The sequence below is a fragment of the Artemia sp. Qi Xiang Cuo genome, chromosome 21 (assembly GCF_049724085.1).
Source record: "Artemia sp. Qi Xiang Cuo chromosome 21, ASM4972408v1, whole genome shotgun sequence".
NCBI lineage: Eukaryota > Metazoa > Arthropoda > Branchiopoda > Anostraca > Artemiidae > Artemia > Artemia sp. Qi Xiang Cuo.
In genome coordinates, this window is record NC_142814.1 from 33,852,043 (window position 1) to 33,875,277 (window position 23,235).

Sequence of the window (23,235 nt, forward strand, 5' to 3'; positions counted from 1 at the left end):
CATAGGGGTTTTGAGCCCAACTTATGTTAATTCTGCTTGTTTCGAGTTTGAATTAGTTATTTCTTGTAATTCTTATTCAATTTGGGTTTTATTTATTTATTGATACTGACTTGTGATAATTTCACGCTTGGAAAATTATTTGACTTTATTTTTGCTCATTTTTGGTTTAATGGAGCTCTTTACTTTTCTTTGAAAAACTTATTTTGTGGAAAAAGTTTTTTTAATTAATTTCTGTTCGTTTTATATTGACACAGTCTTTTCAGGGAAATAGAAAATAATACTTTAAATCTTTTTTTTTAAGACTTATAGTTTGGCCTGCTATTTGTATGCTGGAAAAAAACTTTCAGCAATTTTTAATAACATAACCTACACCCTTTTAAAAATCAGGACACAAATAGTAGTGTTTAATTTAGTTTAATACCTCCTCTAGGTGACCTGAAATGGAAAACTTGATACCATTCGCAACAAAATCTGTTTGCTTTCTTTTATAACTTGGATACACTTACACTATTTTGATTTGGTTAAATTTTGAGAGCAGAAGTAGCCCCGAAAGTCTGAACATAATAAAGTCGTTCTTGGGATACTGCTGATATGCCTTATTGGGAATTAGCAATAACATAGTTCATTTTGATTTAATTTTAAGGCAACATTTAGTTTTGAAACATAATGGGCAAATGGGAGGGTGGGCGTGGGAAGGGGATTGGTTGCCCTCCAATCACTTTCGACTATTAAAAAGGGCATCAGCCCTTTCTATTTTCAATCGAATGAGCCCTTTTCGAAGTTCCTACGACAACTCCTTCGATACGAAGTGCCCTGGTCTAAACAACAACAACAACAAACAAATAATACATTATACCCACATCGATCTTTACTATAAAATGTCAAGCCTTCCAATCACTTTCGAATATTAAAAAGGGCACTAGGCCTTTCGATATACAATCGAATGAGCGCTTTTTGAAACGACAGCGCTTTCTAAAAACACCTTATATGCCCCCAGGGCATAAATTACAACCCTTACCTTAAGGGCTGTTAGGGTGGTTGTCATCCTCTAAGACCTAATTTCCAGAACTTTCAACTGCGTTAAACAAAATGGCTATCTCGAAATTTTGATTGGATGTGTTTGGGGATATGGTGGGCGTGAGAGGGGCGATAGTCGCTCTCCAATTAATTTCAACTATTAAAATGGGCACTAGCCTTTTCAATTTCCAATCAAATGAGCCCTTTTGAAGTTTCTATGACAAAACTTTCAATAAATATCTTATATACCCCCAGGCCATAACTTACAACCTTTGCCCTGAGGGCTGCGGGGTGTCACAATGAACTAATTTCCAGAAATTTTAAGTTGAACAAAATGAATATCTGAAAATTTTGATTGGATATGTTTGGAAGAATGGTGGGCATGAGAAGAGGTTTAGTTACCCTCCAATCACTTTCGACTATTAAAAAGGGCACTAGCCTTCTCAAATTCCAATTGAATGAGCCCCTTTGGAAGTTTTACGACAACTCTGTCTATAAAAACCTTATATGCCCCCAGGGCATAACTTACAACCTTTGCCCTGGGGGCTCTGGGGGGTTCTCATCCTTAAATACATAATTAAGGGGTTAATTACTCTCCACTCACTTTCGACTATTAAAACGGGCAATTTGAATTTCCAATCAAATGAGCCCTTTTTGAAATTTCTACAACAACTTTCTATATAAACTTTATATGCCCTCGGGGCTTAACTCACAACCCTTGCACTGAGGGCTCTGAGGGGGTTATCATACTAAAAGACATAATTCAGTGAACTTTCAACTACCTTGAACAAAATGGATATCTCAAAATTTTGATTGGATGTATTTGGGGAAATGGTGGGCATAAGAGGGGCATTAGTCGCTCTCCAATCACTTTCAACTATTAAAAAAGGCACTAACCCTTTCAATTTCCAATTGAATGAGCCTTTTTGAAGTTTCTACGACAACACTTTCAATAATAACCTTATATGCCCCCAGGGCATAACTTACAACCCTTGCCTTGAGGGCTGTGGGTGGGGTGTCACCCTTAAAAACCTAAATTTCCAAATCTTTCAACTACGTTGAACAAAATGGCTATCTAAAAGTTTTGATTGTATGTGTTTGGGGAAAAAGTGGGTGTGAGAGGGGGGTTAATTACTCTTCACTCACTTTCGACTATTAAAAAGGGCAATTTCAATTTCCAAACAACTGAGCACTTTTTGAAATTTTTCAACCACTTTCAATATAAACCTTATATGCCCCAAAGGCATAATTTTCAACCCTTGCACAAAGGGCTCTGAGGGGGGTTATCATCCTAAAAGACCTAATATCCAACACTTTCGACTACATTGAACAAAATGGATATCTATCTATTGTTACTGGATGTTTTTGGAAGAATAGTGGGCGTGATAGGGGGGTTAGCTACCCTTCAATCCCTTTCGACTATTAATAGGGCACTATCACTTTCAATTTTAAGTTGAATGAGCCCTTTTAGATGTTTTTACAACATCGCTTTCTATAAAAACCTTACATGCTCCCAGGGCATAACTTATACCCCTTGCCCTGAGGGTTGTGGGAGGGATGGGTTGTCATCCTTAAAGACCTAATTTCCAAAATTTTTAACTACGTTGAATAGAATGGCTATTTAAAATTTTTGATCGGATGTGTTTGGGGAAAAGGTGGGCGTGAGAGGTGTGTTTAGTTGCCCTCAAATCACTTTCGACAATTAAAAAGGGCACTAACCCTTTGAATTTCCAATCGAATGAGCTCTTTTTCAAGTTTCTACGACACAAATTTCAATAAAACCTTATAGGCTACCAGGGCATAACTTATAACCCTTACCCTGAAGACTGTGCGGGGAGTGTCCTGCTCAAAGGTATAATTTCCTGAACTTTAAATTGCGTGGAACAAAATGCCTATCTAAAAATTTTGATTGGATGTGTTTGGGGACATGGTAGGCGTGGAAGGGGTGTTAGTTGCCTTCCAATCACTTTCGCACATTAAAAAGTGCACTAGCCATTTCAATTTTCAATCGAATGAGCCCTTTTTGAAGTTTCTACGACAACGCGTTCAATAAAAACCTTTTATGCCCCAGCGCATAACTTACAACCCTTGCCCTGAAGGCTGTGGGGGAGTGTCCTCCCCAAAAACATAATTTATGTCTGTAAATCAACAACTCTGAACAAAATGGCTATCTAAAAATTTCGATTGGATGTGTTTGGGGAAAATGTGGGCGAGAGAGGGGGGTTAGGGTCCCTCAAATCACTCTGGACTATTAAAAAGGGCACTAAACCTTTGAATTTCCAATCGAATGAGCCCTTTTTCAAGTTTCTACGACAAAGATTTCAATAAAAACTTATATGCCCCAGGGCATAACTTATAACCCTTGCCTTGAAGACTGAGGGGGGAGGGGGTTCTGCTCAAAGGTATAATTTTCTGAACTTTAAACTGCGTGGAATAAAATGGCTATCTCAAAATTTTGATTGGATGGGTTAGCAGAAATGGTAGGCGTAGAAGGGGTGTTAATTTCCTTCCAATTACTTTCGACTATTAAAAAGGGCACTAGAGTAGAGATCTAAGTTATACTTCTACGACCGCCATATGACCATGTTATTCTACGACCACCATAGGACCATGCTATTGTACGACCGCCATAGGACCATGTTATTCTACGACAGCCATAGGACCATGTTATTCTACGTTACTCTATGTTCCTTCCTGTGCTATTTGGGATTGCGTAATAAGTTATGAAGGACAGGTTTCTGACTCCTAATTCATGTAAGCCAGATTTCTACTTCATAATATATATATATATGGCATACATGCCTTTTAGGGTAAACCCGTGTAAAAAAAAACCGGTGTGTCTTGTTTATGTGTTAATATATTCAGTTTTTTTTTAGTATAAAATCGAGTTTCCAATTATAATTTTATACAGTTTGAATTGCATCGTTGATAATTACAAAATCGGATGCTAAACTCAGACAAACAAAAGGATTGTAACATTTGATTGGCTCGTATATTTTGCATGATATTTCTAAAGTCAATTAAGATGAAGAAATGTCGGAGTGTAGGTTCGACATTACCAGGCTCTTGCGAGGGAAATTCTTTGTTCGTAGGGGGCTTAAAATCGAAAAAATGTGTGAAGTATATGAGTTTATAAGACGGTTTATTAAAATTCCAAGGTTTTTCATGATTTTTTTGACAATTGCTTTAACGTGAGAGTATTTTGTTAGAAATTAGTCGATGATAAAAAAAAAAACCTAAGCTAAAATAAGAACAACAAAAAGATTGTAAAATATGATTGGCTCGTATATTTTGCATGATATTTCTAAAGTCAATTAAGATGAAGAAATGTCGGAGTGTAGGTTTTACATCACCAGGCACGTACGAGGGAAATTTTTTTTTTGGTGGGAAGCTTAAAAAGGCAAAAATAGGTGAACTACATGAGTTTATAAGACGGTTCGTGAAAATCCCAAGGTTTTTCTAATTTTTTGGACAATTGCCTTAACTTGAGAGTAGTTTGTTAGAAATGCGTCGTTGATAATTAAAAAATTGGATGCTAAGCTCAGACAAACAAATGGATTTTAACACCTGATTGGCTCGTATATTTTGCAAGATATTTCTAAAGTAACTTAAGATGAAGAAATGTCGGAGTGTAGGTTTGACATCACCATGAACGTGCGGGTAAAATTTTGGGTTGGCGGGGGTCTTAAAAAGGCAAAATGAGTTAATTACATGAGTTTATAAGATGATACGTTAAAATTTCTAGTTTTTTTTCAGATTGTTTGGACAAGGGCATTAACTTTTTAGTATTTTTTTAGAAGTTCGTTTTTGGTTATAGTAGAATCGTAATCTAAATTAGAACAGACAAAAAAATTTTATAACCTGATTGGCTCGTATATTTTGCTTGATATTTCTAAAGTCAATTAAGATGAAGAAATGTCGGAGTGTAGGTTTTACATCACCAGGCACGTGCGAGGGAAATTTTTTGTTGGTGGGGGGCTTAAAAAGGCGAAAATGGGTGAACTACATGAGTTTTTAAGACGATTCGTGAAAATCCCAAGGTTTTTTCTAATTTTTTTGGACAATTGCCTTAACTTGAGAGTAGTTTGTTAGAAATTATTCGTTGATAATTAAAAAATCGGATGCTAAACTCAAACAAACAAAAGGATTGTAATACCTGATTGGATCGTATATTTCGCATGATATTGCTACAGGCAATGAAGATGAAGAAATTTTGTAATGTAAGTTTGAAATCACCAGGCTCGCGCAAGGGAAATTTTTTTTGTTGGTGGGGGGCTTAAAAAGGCTAAAATGGGTAAACTACATGTCTTTATAAGACGGTTCGTTAAAATCCTAAGGTTTTTTCTGATTCTTTGGACAATTGCCTTAACTTGAGAGTATTTTTTTAGATATGCGTCTTTGATAATTAAAAAATCCGATGCAAAACTAAGACAAACAAAAAGGTTGTAAAATCTGATTGGCTCTTATATTTTGCATGATATTTCAAAAGTCAATTAAGATGAAGAAATGTCGGAGTGTAGATTTGACATCACCAGGCACGTGCGAGTGAAATTTTTTGTTGGTGGGGGGGGCTTAAAAAGTCGAAAATGGGTGAACTACATTGGTTTATAAGACGGATCGTGAAAATCCCAAGGTTTTGTGTACCAAGAATGGACCGGAAACAACTTCAACCGTGCCCAGCCCCCCGCGATCAGAAATTAAATTATAAAAAAGTTTCTTCAACTGAAAGTAAGGAGCAACATCAAAACTTAAACGGGCAGAAATAGAAGCTTTTTCCAAAGATTCAGGATTCATTAACTTTAATGTTGCCAGTCAAAAGCTATGAGCTTGAAAAAATTGCCTGATTATCGAAAAATGGAGAAACATCCTCAAAAAGTTGACAGGAATGGGATTGTCTTGAAGGGGGAATTTTCCATGGAAGAGGGGGAGGGTATTTTTACGTGAAAATAATTTCAACCGTGCCCAGCTCCCCGCGATCAAAAATTAAATTATAAAAAAGTTTCTTCAACTGAAAGTAAGGAGCAACATCAAAACTTAAACGGGCATAAATAGAGGCTGTTTCCAAAGATTTAGGATTCATTAACTTTAGTGTTGCCAGTCAAAAGCTATGAGTTTGAGAAAATTGCATGTTTATCGCAAAATGAAGAAACACCCTCCAAATATCGACAGGAATGGGATTGTCTTGAATGGGGAATTTTCCATGGAAGAGGTGGAGGGTATTTTTACGTGAAAACAGCTTCAACCGTGCCCAGCCCTCGCGATCAGAAATTAAATTATAAAAAAGTTTCTTCAACTGAAAGTAAGGAGCAACATCAAAACTTAAACGGGCAGAAATAGAGGCTGTTTCCAAATATTTAGGATTCATTAACTTTGGTGTTGCCAGTCAAAAGCTATCAGTTTGAGAAAATTGCCTGATTATCGAAAAATGAAGAAACAAACTCCAAAGGTGGACAGGAATGGGATTGCCTTGAGGGGGGAATTTTCCATGGAAGAGGGGGAGGGTATTTTTACGTTAAAACAACTTCAACCATGCCCAGCCCCCCGCATTTTTAACATGAAATGGCTGAAAAGTGTTTTGGGGGGGGGGATGGGTATTAGTCTCTCATAGGCGTGTGTTGTCTGAAACCTATAAAAATAAACTATTTCCGTAAAATCTGAGCTAATAAGGGTTTTGACCGTAAACTCTAGTTTGTTTTTTTTTGTAAGAAAATTATGGAAAATACAATTCTCTGGTACAGGTGTGAAACTTAAGTCTATTTTTGGATTGAAAAATAAAAGTATATCCGTAAAATCTGAACTAATAATTAAATTTTTTTTTTCATAAAAACACTTTTTTTTTAAACTTCGAAATTTATCAACTTTATTTATTTTTTTATTTTTGTACATATCTTAAAATGTCAAAATATGCTTACTTTTCTAACAATTGTGCTCTATGATTGTTTAGAGACACGATTTGGCTTTCCCACTAGTATTCTATGATCGGTTATCGACACTACCTAGACTATTGCATGTATTAAATCAGTATTTTTTACGCAGTGGAACGATAAACACATAAGTCATATATTAAAAAAAAAAGCGAAGATGGAAAATTTTAGTAGAGTGTGTTCACATAACAAGGTTATTGTAGCATTGAATGCCGACAAGGAGAAGAATTTAAACTATGAAACAAGTACAAGTGGTAACACTATCGGAAGTGTATGTTCGCGTTGTAATGACAGTGAGAGTTTAGATTTCTTTGGAACACCCAAGACTTTCTATTATACAAATGCTGGATATGCGAAATTATCATTTCCACATATGTTTAAACTCAAAGGGACTGTTAACTTAAAAACAATTGTTGATAATAGAGGATAACTCCTTACTACTGCTGCAGGTAACACATTACCTACGGATACATCCAGTCATCAGCTTTCGGGTATTAGCATTCAACGGAAGGCTAATAAAAGAAAGGCCTACTCTGCTACTAATATCGTAAACCATATCTTGTTTACGTGCCAAAACTGTTACCTGTGTAAAAATAATGTGTTAATAGACAGTGAAATTGTCAGAAAAATAAAAATGGCATTGTCAGAAAATATCACTACGGAATATAAAGATGAAACGATGAAAAAGAAAGCACTAGCAAACGTTACTGGCATTGATCAAACAGTCAATGAATCAAATAATACCAAAGACGAAAAACATATTGAGCCTGTCGATGACACACCAGTAAAAATTGTTTATGATTCAAAATGGAATAATGAATATTCTACTGATTACGAACTAAGAGAAGACAATAACTACAATATCAAGAGAGAACATGGTGAACCATTTTATGGAACAGATTCAAAATGTCAAAAGTTAATCATTGATATTAATAATGTATAATAATATATATATTTTTTGTATTAATATTCTACATGACATTATTTCATTAAAAATATATTATACATTACATTGTTATGTGTTCATTAGTTTTAGAGTAAGCTAGCATATCGAACGTTCGTTTTGCACGCAGACTGTTTTTCGAACCAAAAATAGACTAAAATTTCAGATTTGAACTAGAGAATTGTATTTTCCATAATTTTCTTACAAAAAACTAGAGTTTATGGCCAAAAACCCTTATTAGCTCAGATTTTATAGAAAAAGTTTTATTTTTCGATCTGAAAATAGACTAAAGTTTCAGATTTGAACCAGAGAATAATATTTTCCATAATTTTCTTACAAAAAACTAGAGTTTACGGCCAAAAAACTTATTAGCTCAGATTTTATAGAAATAGTTTTATTTTTCGATCCGAAAATAGACTAAAGTTTCAGATTTGAACCAGAAAATTGTATTTTCCATAATTTTCTTACATCTTTGGAAATGGTTAACGATAACAAACATGTTTTCGACCAGATGGGTTTTTGAAAGCACATTCAGCATGGCGTGCGCTATTTTTTTATCAAAACTTAAACGGGCAGAAATATAAGCTGTTTCCAAAGATTTAAAATTAATTAACTTTAGTGTTGTTGGGCAAAAGCTATGAGCTTGAGAAAATTGCCTGATTATCGAAAAATCGGGAAACACCCTCCAAAAGTCGACAGGAATGGTATTGTCTTGAGGGGGGGGGGATTTTCCATGGAAGAGAGGAAGGGTATCTTTACTTGAAAACAACTTCAACCGTGTCCCACAATCAGAAATTAAATTATAAAAAAGTTTCTTCAACTGAAAGTAAGGAGCAACATCAAAAATTAAACGGGCAGAAATAGAGCTTGTTTCCAAAGATTTAGGATTCATTAACTTTAGTGTTGCCAGTCAAAAGCTATGAACTTGAGAAAATTGTCTGATTATCGAAAAATGGAGAAACACCCTCCAAAAGTCGACAGGAACGGTATAGTCTTGAGGGGGGAATTTTCCATGGAAGAGGGGAAGGATATTTTTACATATGTGTGTGTGTGTTGTCTCTGTGCACATGTCGTCGCTTTGTGTGTGTCTTCTGTGTGTGTGTGTGTGTGTCGCCTCTCTGTCTGTATCGTTTCTGTGCATGTTTCCTCGCTATGTGTGTGTCACCTCTGTTTGTGTTTGTGTATCAGCATGAATTCCGCTATTTAATGCCCCCCTCCGGCACGCCGGAAGGGGGCATTAAATAGCGGAATTTATGCTGATACACTCACACCCACACAGAGACAACACACACATAGCGAGGACACATGCACAGAGACGACACACACACACACACAGACGACACACACATAGCGACGACACATGCACAGAGAGGACACACACACACACACATGTAAGAATATCCTTCCCCTCTTCCATGGAAAATTCCCCCCTCAAGACTCTACCATTCCTGTCGACTTTCGGAGGGTGTTTCCCCATTTTTCGATAATCAGACAATTTTTTCAAGTTCATAGCCTTTGACTGGCAACACTAAAGTTAATGAATCCTAAATCTTTGGAAACAAGCTCTATTTCTGCCCGTTTAAGTTTTGATGTTGCTCCTTACTTTCAGTTGAAGAAACTTTTTTATAATTTAATTTCTGATTGTGGGCCACGGTTTAAGTTGTTTTCAAGTTAAGATACCCTTCCCCTCTTCCATGGAAAATCCCCCCTGAAGACAATACCATTCCTGTCGACTTTTGGAGGGTGTTTCCCCATTTTTCGATAATCAGGCAATTTTCTGAAGCTCATAGCTTTTGACCAACAACACTAAAGTTAATGAATTCTAAATCTTTGGAAACAGCCTGTATTTTTGCTCGTTTAAGTTTTGATAAAAAAATAGCGCACGCCATGCTGAATGTGCTTTCAAAAACCCATCTGGTGGAAAACATGTTTTTTATCGTTAACCATTTCCAAAGATGTAAGAAAATTATGGAAAATACAATTTTCTGGTTCAAATCTGAAACTTTAGTCTATTTTCGGATCGAAAAATAAAACTATTTCTATAAAATCTGAGCTAATAAGGGTTTTTGGCCGTAAACTCTAGTTTCTTGTAAGAAAATTATGGAAAATACAATTCTCTGGTTCAAATCTGAAACTTTTAGTCTATTTTCAGATCGAAAAATAAAACTATTTCTATAAAATTTGAGCTAATAAGGGTTTTTGGCCGTAAACTCTAGTTTTTTGTAAGAAAAATATGGAAAATACAATTCTCTGGTTCAAATCTGAAACTTTAGTCTATTTTTGGTTCGAAAAACAGTCTGCTTGAAAAACGAACGTTCGATATGCTAGCTTACTCTAAAAATAATGAACACATACCCATGTAATGTATAATATATTTTTAATGAAATAATGTCATGTAGAATATTAATACAAAAAATATATATATTATTATACATTATTAATATCAATGAACAACTTTGGACATTTTGAATCTGTTCCATAAAATGGTTCACCATGTTCTCTCTTGATACTATAGCTATTGTCTTCTCTTAGTTCATAATCAGTAGAATAATCATTATTCCATTTTGAATCATACACAATTTTAACTGGTGTGTCATCGACAGGCTCAATATGTTTTTCGTCTTTGGTATTATTTGATTCATTGACTGTTTGATCAATGCCAGTAACGTTTGCTAGTGCTTTGTTTTTCATCGTTTCATCTTTATATTCCGTAGTGATATTTTCTGACAATGCCATTTTTATTTTTCTGACAGTTTCACTGTCTATTCACACATTATTTTTACACAGGTAACAGTTTCGGCAAGTAAACAAGATATGGTTTACGATATTAGTAGCAGAGTAGGCCTTTCTTTTATTAGCCTTCCGTTGAATGCTAATACCCGAAAGCTGATGATTGGATGTATCCCTAGGTAATGTGTTACCTGCAGCAGTAGCAAGGAGTTGTCCTCTATCATCAACAATTATTTTTATGTTGGCATTCTCTTTGAGTGTAATCATCTCTGGAAATAATAATTTCGCATATTCAGCATTTGTATAATAGAAATTCTTGGGTGCTCCAAAGAAACCTAAACTCTCACTGTCATGACAACGCACGCATACGTTTCCGATAGTGCTACCACTTGTACTTGTTTCATAGTTTAAATAATTCTCCTTGTCGGCATTCAATGCTACAATAACCTTGTTATGTGAACACACTCTATTAAAATGTTCCATCTTCACTTTTTTTAAAGATATGACTTATGTGTTTATCGTTCCACTGCGTAAAAAATACTGATTTAATACATGCAATAGTCTAGGTAGTGTCGAAAACCGATCATAGAATGCCAGTGGGAAAGCCACATCATGTCTCTGACCAATCATAGAGCACAATTGTTAGAACCGTAAGCATATTTTTAAATTTTAAGATATGCACAAAAAGAAAAAATAAATAAAGTTGAAAAATTTCGAAGTTTAAAAAAAAGTTTGTTTTTATGAAAAAAAAATATTGAATTATTAGTTCAGATTTTACGGATATAGTTTTATTTTTCAATCCAAAAATAGACTTAAGTTTCACACCTGTACCAGAGAATTGTATTTTCCATAATTTTTATACAAAAAAAAACTAGAGTTTACGGTCAAAACCCTTATTAGCTCAGATTTTACGGAAATAGTTTATTTTTATAGGTTTCAGACAACACACGCCTATGAGAGACTAATATCCCATCCCCCCCCAAAAAAAAAACACTTTTCAGCCATTTCATGTTAAAAATGCGGGGGGCTGGGCACGGTTGAAGTTGTTTTCATGTAAACATACCCTCCCCCTCTTCCATGGAAAATTCCCCCCTCAAGGCAATCCCATTCCTGTCGACTTTTGGAGGGTGTTTCTTCATTTTTCGATAATCAGGCAATTTTCTCAAACTCATAGCTTTTGACTGGCAACACTAAAGTTAATGAATCCTAAATCTTTCGAAACAGCCTCTATTTCTGCCCGTTTAAGTTTTGATGTTGCTCCTTACTTTCAGTTGAAGAAACTTTTTTATAATTTAATTTCTGATAGCGGAGGGCTGGGCAAGGTTGAAGTTGTTTTCACGTAAAAATACCCTCCACCTCTTCCATGGAAAATTCCCCCCTCAAGACAATCCCATTCTTGTTGACTTTTGGAGGGTGTTTCTCCATTTTTTGATAATCAGGCAGTTTTTTCAAGCTCATAGCTTTTGACTGGCAACATTAAAGTTAATGAATCCTAAATCTTAGGAAACAGCTTCTATTTCTGCCCGTTTAAGTTTTGATGTTGCTCCTTACTTTCAGTTGAAGAAAATTTTTTATAATTTAATTTCTGATCGCGGGGGGCTGGGCACGGTTGAAGTTGTTTCCTGTCCATTCTTGGTACACAAACCCTTGGGATTTTCACGATCCGTCTTATAAACTAATGTAGTTCACCCATTTTTGCCTTTTTAAGCCCCCCCCCCCACCAACAAAAAATTTCCCTCGCTCGTGCCTGGTGATGTTGAATCTACACTCCGACATTTCTTCATCTTAATTGACTTTAGAAATATCATGCAAAATATACGAGCCAATCAGGTGTTACAATCCTTTTGTTTGACTGAGTTTAGCATTCGATTTATTAATTGACAACGACCCATTTCTAACAAACTACTCTCAATTTAAGGCAATAGTCCAAAAAATCAGGAAAAAACTTGAGATTTTCACGAACAGTCTTATAAACTCATGTAGTTAACCCATTTTGGCCTTTTTAAGCCCCCCACCAAAAAAAAATTTCCTTCGCACGTGCCTGGTGATGTAAAACCTACACTCCGACATTTCTTCATCTTAATTGACTTTAGAAATATCATGCAAAATATACGAGCCACTCAGGTGCTACAATCCTTTTGTTTGTCTGAGTTTAGCATCCAATTTTTTAATTATCAACGACGCATTTCTAACAAACTACTCTCAAGTTAAGGCAATTGTCCAAAAAATCAGAAAAAAACTTGGTATTTTCACGAATCGTCTTAAGAACTCATGTAGTTCACCCATTTTTGCCTTTTTAAGCCCCCCCAACAACAAAAAATTTCCCTCGCACGTGCCTGGTGATGTAAAACCTACACTCCGACATTTCTTCATCTTAATTGACTTTAGAAATATCATGCAAAATATACGAGGCAATCAGGTGTTACAATCCTTTTGTTTGTCTGAATTTAGCATTCGATTTTTTAATTATCAACGACGCATTTCTAACAAACTACTCTTAAGTTAAGGCAAAAGTCCAAAAATCAAAAAAATACTTGGTATTTTCATGAAATGTCGTATAGACCCATTCAGGTCACCCATTTGTGACTTTTAAAGCCCCCCACCGACCAACAATTTACCTCGCACGTTCCTGGTGATGTAAAACCTACACTCAGACATTTGTTCATCTTAATTGACTTTAGAAATATCATGCAAAATATACGAGCCAATCAGGTGTTACAATCCTTTTGTTTGTCTGAGTTTAGCATCCAATTTTTTAATTATCAACGACGCATTTCTAACAAACTACTCTCAAGTTAAGGCAATTGTCCAAAAAATCAGAAAAAAACTTGGTATTTTCACGAATCGTCTTAAGATCTCATGTAGTTCACCCATTTTTGCCTTTTTAAGCCCCCCACCAACAAAAAATTTCCCTCGCACATGCCTGGTGATTTCAAACCTATACTCCGCCATTTGTTCATCTTAATTGACTTTAGAAATATCATGCAAAATATACGAGGCAATCAGGTGTTACAATCCTTTTGTTTGTCTGATTCTGGCATCCGATTTTTTAATTATCAATGACCCATATCTAAAAAACTACTCTCAAGTTCATGCAATAGTCCAAAAAATCAGAAAAATCCTTGTGATTTTCACGAATCGTCGTATAAACTCATTTAGTTCACCCATTTTTTCCTTTTAAAGCCCCCCACCAACAAAAAATTTCCCTCGCACGTGCCTGGTGATGTAAAACCTACACTCCGATATTTCTTCATCTTAATTGACTTTAGAAATATCATGCAAAATATACGAGCCAATCAGGTGTTACAATTCTTTTGTTTGTCTGAATTTAGCATCTGATTTTTTAATTATCAACGACGCATTTCTAACAAACTACTTTCAAGTTAAGGCAATTGTCCAAAAAATCAGAAAAAAACTTTGGGTTTTTCGCGAACCGTCTTATAAACTCGTGTAGTTCACCCATTTTTGTCTTTTTAAGCCCCCCACCAACAAAAAATTTCCCTCGCACGTGCCTGGTGATGTAAAACCTACACTCCGACATTTCTTCATCTTAATTGACTTTAGCAATATCATGCAAAATATACGAGCCAATCAGGTGTTACAATCCTTTTGTTTGTCTGAGTTTAGCATCCAATTTTTTAATTATCAACGACGAATTTCTAACAAACTACTCTCAAGTTAAGGCAATTGTCCAAAAAATCAGAAAAAAGTTTGGGATTTTCATGAACCGTCTTATAAACTCATGTAGTTGACCCATTTTTGCGTTTTTAAGCCCCCCACCAACAAAAAATTTCTCTCGCAAGTTCCGGGTAATGTAAAACCTGCACTTCGAAATTTCTTCATCTTAATTGACTTTAGAAATATCATGAAACATATACGAGCCAATCAGGTAATACAATCTTTTTGTTTGTCTGAGCTTAGAATCCAATTTTTTAATTATCAACGACGCATTTCTAACAAACTACTCTCAAGTTAAGGCAATTGTCCAAAAAATCAGAAAAAAACTTTGGTATTTTCACGAATCGTCTTATAGAACTCATGTAGTTCACCCATTTTTGCCTTTTTAAGCCCCCCACCAACAAAAAATTTCCCTCGCACGTGCCTGGTGATGTAAAACCTACACTCCGACATTTCTTCATCTTAATTGACTTTAGAAATATCATGCAAAATATACGAGGCAATCAGGTGTTACAATCCTGTTGTTTGTCTGAATTTAGCATCCGATTTTTTAATTATCAATGACGCATATCTAAAAAACTACTCTCAAGTTAAGGCAATTGTCAAAAGAATCAAAAAAAAATTGGTATTTTCACGAATTGTCTTATAGACTCATGTAGTTCACCTATTTGTGCCTTTTTAAGCCCCCCGCCGAGACCATATTTCCCTTGCACGTTCCTGGGGATGTAAAACCTACACTCCGACATTTCTTCATCTTAATTGACTTTAGAAATATCATGCAAACTATACGAGCCAATCAGGTGTTACAATCCTTTTGTTTGTCTGAGCTTAGCATCCAATTTTTTAATTATCAACGACGCATTTCTAACAAACTACTCTCAAGTTAAGGCAATTGTCCAAAAAATCAGAAAAAAACTTGGGATTTTCACGAATCGTCTTAAGAACCCATGTAGTTCACCAATTTTTGTCTTTTTAAGCCCCCACAAACAAAAAATTTCCCTCGCACGTGCCTTGTGATGTCAAACCTACACTCCGAAATTCCTTCATCTTAATTGACTTTACAAATATCATGAAAAATATACGAGCCAATCAGGTATTACAATCCTTTTGTTTGTCTGAGTTTAGCATCCGATTTTTTACTTATCAACGACGCATTTCTAACAAACTACTCTCAAGTTAAGGCAATTGTCCAAAAAATCAGAAAAAAACTTTGGGATTTTCACAAACGGTCTTATAAACTATTGTAGTTGATCCATTGTCTCCTTTTTAAGACCCCCACCAACAAAAATTTTCCCTCGAAAGTTACAGGTGATGTCAAACCTACATTATGACATTTCTTAATCCCAATTAATTTTAGAAATATCATGCAAAATATACAACCCAATCAGGTGTTACAATCCTTTTTTTGTCTGAGTTTAGCATCCGATTTTTTAATTACCAAGGACGAATTTCTAACAAACTACTCTCAAGTTAAGGCAATTATCCAAAAATTCAGAAAAAACCTTGGGATTTTCACGAACCGTCTTATAAACTCATGTAGTTCACCCATTTTTGTCTTTTTAAGCCCCCCTCCAACAAAAAATTTCAATCGCACGTGCCTGGTGATGTAAAACCTACACTCCGACATTTCTTCATCTTAAGTAACTTTAGCAATATTATGCAAAAGATACGAACCAATTAAGTATTACAATCCTTTTGTTTCTCTGAGTTTAGCATCCAATTTTTTAATAATAGGTCACGCGTTTCTAAAAAACTATTATCAAGTTAAGTCACTTGTCATAAAAATCAAAAAAAAGTTTGGGATTTTCATGAACCGTCTTATAAACTCATGTAGTTCACCCATTTTTGCCTTTTTAAGCCCCCCACCAACAAAAAATTTCCCTCGCACGTGCCTGGTGATGTCAAACCTACACTCCGACATTTCTTAATCTTAATTGACTTTAGAAATATCATGCAAAATATACGAGCCAATCAGGTAATACAATCCTTTTGTTTGTTTGAGTTTAGCATCCAATTTTTTAATTATCAACGACGCATTTCTAACAAACTACTCTCAAGTTAAGGCAATTGTCCAAAAAATCAGAAAAAACTTTGGGATTTTCACGAACCGTCTTATAAACTCATGTAGTTCACCCATTTTTGCCTTTTTAAGCCTCCCACCAACAAAAAATTTCAATCGCACGTGCCTGGTGATGTAAAAGCAACAGTCCGACATTTCTTCATCTTATTTGACTTTAGAAATATCATGCAAAATATACGAGCCAATCAGGTGTTACAATCCTTTTGTTTGTCTGAGTTTAGCATTCGATTTATTAATTTACAACGACGCATTTCTAACAAACTACTCTCAAGTTAAGGCAATTGTCCAAAAAATAAGAAAAAAACTTGGGATTTTCACGAACCGTCTTATAAACTCATGTAGTTCACCCATTTGTGCCTTTTTAAGTCCCCCACCAACAAATAATTTCCCTCGCACGTGCCAGGTGATGTAAAACCTACACTCCGACATTTCTTCATCTTAATTGACTTCAGACATATCATGCAAAATATACGAGCCAATAAGATGTTACAATCCTTTTGTTTGTCTGAGTTTAGCATCCGATTTCTTAATTATCAATGACTCATCTCTAACAAACTACTCTCAAGTTATGGCAATTGTCCAAGAAATCAGAAAAAAACTTGGTATTTTCACGAACCGTCTTAAAAACTGATGTGGGTCACCCATTTTTGCCTTTTTAAGCCCCCCACCAAAAACAAATTTCCCTTGAACGTGTCTGGTGATTTCAAACTTACACTCCGAAATTTCTTCATCTTACTTGAATTTAGAAATATCATGAAAATTATACGAGGCAATAAGGTGTTACAATCCTTTTTTTTGTCTGAGTTTAGCATCCGATTTTTTAATTATCAACGACGCATTTCTAACAAACTACTCTCAAGCTAAGGCAATTGTCCAAAAATTCAGAAAAAACCTCGGTATTTTCACGAAACGTCTTTTAAACCCGTGTAGTTCACCCATTACTGCCTTTTTAAGCCACCCACCAACAAAAAATTTCCCTCGCACGTGCCTGGTGATGTAAAACCAACACTCCGATATTTCTTCATATTAATTGACTTTAGAAATATCATGCATAATATACGAGCCAATCAGGTGTTACAATCCTTTTGTTTGTCTGAGCTTAGCATCCGATTTTTTATTATCGACGACGCATTTCTAACAAACTACTCTCAATTTAAGGCTATTGTCCAAAAAATAAAAAAAAACTTGGGATTTAAATGAACCGTCTTATAAACTCATGTCGTTAACCCTTTTTTACCTTTTTAAGCCGCCCACCAACAAAGAATTTATCCTACACAATCCTGGCGATATCGAACTTACACTCTGACATTTCTTCCTATTCACTGACGATAAAAATATAATGCAAAGTATACGAGACAATTAGGTAATAACATCTTTTTGTTTGTCTGAGTTTAGCATCCGATTTTTTAATTATCAACGATGCAATTCAAACTGTATAAAATTATAATTTGAAACTCGATTTTATACTAAAAAAAACTGAATATATTAACACATAAACAAGACACACCGGGTTTTTTTTACACGGATTTACCCTAAAAGGCATGTAGGCCATATATATATATATATATTATGAAGTAGAAATCTGGCCTACATGAATTAGGAGTCAGAAACCTGTCCTTCATAACATATTACGCAATCCCAAATAGCACAGGAAGGAACATAGAATAACATGGTCCTATGGCGGTCGTAGAATAACATGGTCCTATGGCAGTCGCAGAATAGCATGGTCCTATGGCGGTCGTAGAATAACATGGTCCTATGGCGGTGATAGAATAACATGGTCCTATGGCGGTCGTAGAATAACATGGTCCTATGGCGGTCGTAGAATAGCATGGTCCTATGGCGGTCGTAGAATAACATGGTCCTTTGGCGGTCTTAGAAGTATAACTTAGATCTCTACTCACTAGTCATTTCAATTTCTAATCCAATGAGCCCTTTTCGAAGTTTTTACGACAAGGCGTTCTATAAAAACCTTATATGCCCCCAGGGCATAACTTACAACCCTTGCCCTGAGGGCTGTGAGGGGGTTGTCCTCCTCAAAGACCTAATTTACAGAACTTAAAACTACATTGAATAAAATGGCTGTCTCAAAACTTTGATTGGATGTGCTTGGGGAAAGGGTGGGCGTGAGAGGGGGGTTAGTTGCCCTCAAATCACTTTCGACTATTAAAAAGGGCACTAGCCATTTCAATTTCCAATCGAATGAGCCCTTTTTGAAGTTTCTACGACAACGCATTCATTAAAAACTTTATATGTCCCAGGGCATAACTTACAACTATTGGCCTGAGGGTTGTAGGGGAGTGTCCTCCTCAAAAACATAATTTCTATCTGGAAATCAACAACGCTGAACAAAATGGCTATCTGGAACTTTTGACTGGATTTGTTTGGAGAAACGGTGGGCGAGAGAAAGGAGTTAGTTGCCCTTAAATCACTTTAGACTATTTAAAAGGACAATAGACCTTTGAATTTCCAAACGAATGAGCCTTTTTTCAAGTTTCTACGACCAAGATTTCAATAAAAACTTATATGCCCCCAGGGCATAACTTATAACCCTTGCCCTAAAGACTGGGGGGGGGGGGAGTGTCCTGCTCAAAGGTACAATTTCCTGAACTTTAAACTGCTTGGAACAAAATGGCTATCTCAAAATTTTGATTGGATCTGTTTGGGAAAAGGTGGGCGAGAGAGGGGGGTTAGTTGCCCTCAAATCACTTTCTACTATTAAAAAGGGCACTAGACCCTTGAATTTCCAATCGAATGAGCCCTTTTTTAAGTTTCTACGACAAGTATTTCAATAAAAAACTTATATGACACCAGGGCATAACTTATAACCCTTGCCCTGAAGACTTTGGGGGGAGTGTTCTGCTCAAAGATATAATTTCCTGAACTTTAAACTGCTTGGAACAAAATGGTTATCTTAAAATTTTGATTTGATGTGTTTGGGGAAATGGTGGGCGTGGATGGGGTGTTAATTTCCTTCCAATTACTTTTGACTATTGAAAAGGGCACTAACCATTTCAATTTTTAATCGAATGAGCCCTTTTTTAAGTTTCTACGACAACGCGTTCTATAAAAACATTATATGCCCCGAGGGAATGACTTAAAACCCTTGCCCTGAGGGCTTTGAGGGGGTTGTCATCCTCAAAGACCTAATTTCCAAGACTCAACTATGTTGAAAAAAATGGCTAGCTCTAAATTGTTTTTGGATGTGTTTGGAGACAAAGTGGACATGAGAGGGGGGTTTGTTGCCCTCCGGTAAGTTTCTAGTACTTCAAAGTGAACTAGCCATCTCAACATCTAATCGAATGAGCCTTTTTTGAAATTTCTACGACAACTTCTTCGATACGAAGTTCCCTGCTCTAAAGGAAAAAAAAATAATAGACAATACATTGTGCCAACATCGTTCTTATATGTCCTCAGGGCATAACTTAAAACCCTTGCCCCGAGGGTTTTGGGGGAGTGTCTTCCTCAAAAACATATTCTCTATCTGGAAATCAACTACGCTGAACAAAATGGCTATCTCAAAACTTTGATTGGATGTGTTTGAGAGAATGATGGGCATGGGGGGGGGCTAGTTGCCCTCCAATCACTTTCGACTATAAAAAGGGCACTAGCCACTCTAATTTCCAATCGAATTCACCCTTTTCGAAGTTCCTACGATAACGCGTTCTATAAAAACCTTATATGTCCCCAGGGAATAACTTAAAACCCTTGCCCTGAGGGGTGTGAGGGGTTTGTCATCCTCAAAGACATTATTTCCAGAACTTAAAACTACGTTGAATAAAATAGCTAGTTCAAAATTTTCATTTGATGTGTTTGGGGAAAAGGTGTGCGTGAGAGGGGGGTTAGTTGCCCTCCAATCACTTTCGACTATTAAAACGGGCACTAGCTCTTTGAATTTCCAATCGAATGAGCCTTTTTTGAAGTTTCTACGACAACGCCTTCTATAAAAGCCTTATATGCCCCCAGGGTATAACTTAAAACCCTTGCCCTGAGCGTTGTGGGGGAGTGTCCTCCTCAAAAACATATTTTCCATGTGGAAATCAACTACGCTGAACAAAATGGCTATCTCAAAATTTTGTTGAATGTGTTTGGGGGAATGATGGGCGTGGGGGGGGGGGGGCTAGTTTCCCTCCAATCACTTTCAACTATTAAAAAGGGCACTAGCCATTCCAATTTACAATCGAATGAACCCTTTTCGAAGTATCTACGACGACTCTTTCGATACGAAGTTCCCGGGTATGGAAAAAAATATAATACATTGTACCAACATCGTTCTTTACTTAGGCAGTGCAATTGCGCTGCCTATGATGGGTATTTTCAAAGTTATTGTTCTGGCAAGTCTAACCTGTTTTGTCTCACCACAGTGGTATCGATTTGAAACTTCCAGGGGTAGTTTTAAGGGAAGGGAGGCACCTTAATATTTTGCGCTGTGGGGACAATTTTTCTCCTGTCCTTACAACAGTAAATGATGTTTTTTTTTCTTTTTAGGCCTGCTATCTAACAGGCTTTGCTGCTACTTAATACATAATAATATAAAGAATACATAGTGAACTAGTTTATATAGTCACTAAAACAACAAAAAAGAACTCTTCTATGAATATATACTGAAAGACAATCTGATTTTCATGGTGATTTCAAATTTGTGTTGTTAAGTAAGCTGCCCAATGAAAGTTATAACATAGAAAAATTTACAAGTATAATCTACATAATGTGTCCTTATCCCCCTTTCCATCTCTTCTAGGATAACCTCATCCCTGTTTTCAGTCAACGCATTGCATAATTATGGTATTTGCAATGACTTTGCCTACACTTTCGTAAATTTATAAAATAAAAGTTAAAGTCGTCATAAGCTAGCACCTCCTGACAATTTAGATTTTCATAAACCGAAACATTTTCCCACACTTTTTCTGAATCTCCTTTGAATTTCCGCTCAATCTTTTCCTTGCAGAAATATTGCCAAACAGGTAAAAATTTCCCGTGTTAGAAATCAGGATAAACATTTCCATTTCCATTACTTTTGTTTTTTCTGGTTCTTGTCTGTTTGAAAATTTTATTTTTTCACTTTGTAACTAAAAATGAATAGAGCCTGAAACGAGGACATCCTGAGCGGAAGCATTTCTGAATCTTGGAGAGTTATCAAACAGTTCATGGTAACGAAGTGTAAGTAAGGAGTGACCCGGCTCAATGGTAACCGAAACTGTAGAAAACGGAATTTTATACCAATAGATACATCAAAAGAATCTAATTTTAATACTGATTTCAAATATATAAGTTTCATCAAGTTTAGTCCTACCTATCAAAAGTTACGTGCCTGAGAAAATTTGGCTGATTTTAAAAAAAGGGGGAAAGACCCCCTAAAATATATAGAACCTTAATGAAAATCAAACCATCATATTCAGCGTATCAGAAAACCCTATTGCGGAGGTTTCAAGCTCCTATCTACAAAAATGTGGAATTTCGTATTTTTTGCCAGAAGAAAGATCACCGATGCGTGTTTATTTGTTTGTTTGTTGTTGTTTTTTTCTTCTTTTTTTTTACAGGGGTGATCGTATTGATCCAGTGGTCTTAGAGTATCGCGAGGGGGTTGGCTTATTCAAACCGAAATTAAAAGTTTTAGTGCCCTTTTTACGTGACCAAAAAAATTGGAGGGCAACTAGGCCCCCTCCCACGCTAATTTTTTTCCCAAAGTCACCCAATCAAAATTTTGAGATAGCCATTTTGTTCAGCATGGTTGAAAATATGATAAATATGGCTTTTAGGATGACTTAATCCCCCGAAGTCCCCAGGGGGAGGAATGAAAGTTATGAATTTTACCCAATGTTAACATATAGTATTGGTTATTGGGAAGTATACATACGTTTTCTGTGGGGATTTTTTCTTGTAGTGGGGGGGGAGTGGATCGGGGGTTATGTGGGAGGATCTTATCATGAAGGAATTTTCAATGGGAGAAGAGACATTGCTATGAAGGGGGCGTCGGATTTCCCAGCATTTTTTAAATAAACATCAGAAATTATATATAAAAAAAACAAGTTTTTTAACTGAAAGTAAGGAGCAACATCAAAACTTAAAACGACAGAAAACATTACGTATATGATTGGGTTCATCCCCTAGTCAATACCTCGCTCTTTAATCCAAAGATTATTTAATACTTTCATAAGAGCCATTTATTCTAATTAACGGCATTTGTGATTAAGAGGTCATTTTTAAAGAATTGGAACAAAATTCGAACTTTAGCTTAAAGAGCAAGGTATTGAATAGGGGGCGAACCCTCTAATACGTATTAAAAATATAGGAATATAGAGGTTCGTTATGTAAGTTAATTCCTAAGTTACGTATATTTATTACTAATAAAAACGTTCGTAAATAAAATTAAACCGGTTTCGAGAAAGACATTTAACCAAATAAAAGTAAAATTAATATTCAAATTTTTTTTTTATCATTCCTGTACGGTGAGCCAAAATCAAAACCTGCATTAATTCAAAAACGTTCAAAAATTAAATTCAGTTAAAAAAGTTTTTATAACTGAAAGTAAGGAACGACATTAAAACTTAAAACTAACAGAAATTATTCCGTATATGAAAGAGGCTGTCCCCTCCTCAACGCCTCGCTCTTTACGCTAAAGTTTGACTTTCTCACAACTCTATTTTTTTTAACAATAAAAAACTTTAGCGTAAAGAGCGAGGCGTTGAGGAGGGGACAGCCTCTTTCATATACGGAATAATTTCTGTTCGTTTTAAGTTTTAACGTCGTTCCTTACTTTCAGTTAAATGAACTTATTTTTTTTTATTTAATAATATTAAAAATAGATATGAGACTTCATTGGTCAAAACTTTTTAACATTTGTACCCTCCATTCTCCCTGGA

At 35.7% G+C, this 23,235-nt stretch overlaps 1 protein-coding gene across 1 annotated transcript in view; it reads left to right on the plus strand.

Moving 5' to 3' along the window:
- enc (R3H domain containing protein encore) overlaps positions 1 to 23,235 on the plus strand; it is a 277,287-nt gene that overhangs the window by 164,901 nt on the left and 89,151 nt on the right. The window lies entirely within an intron of this gene.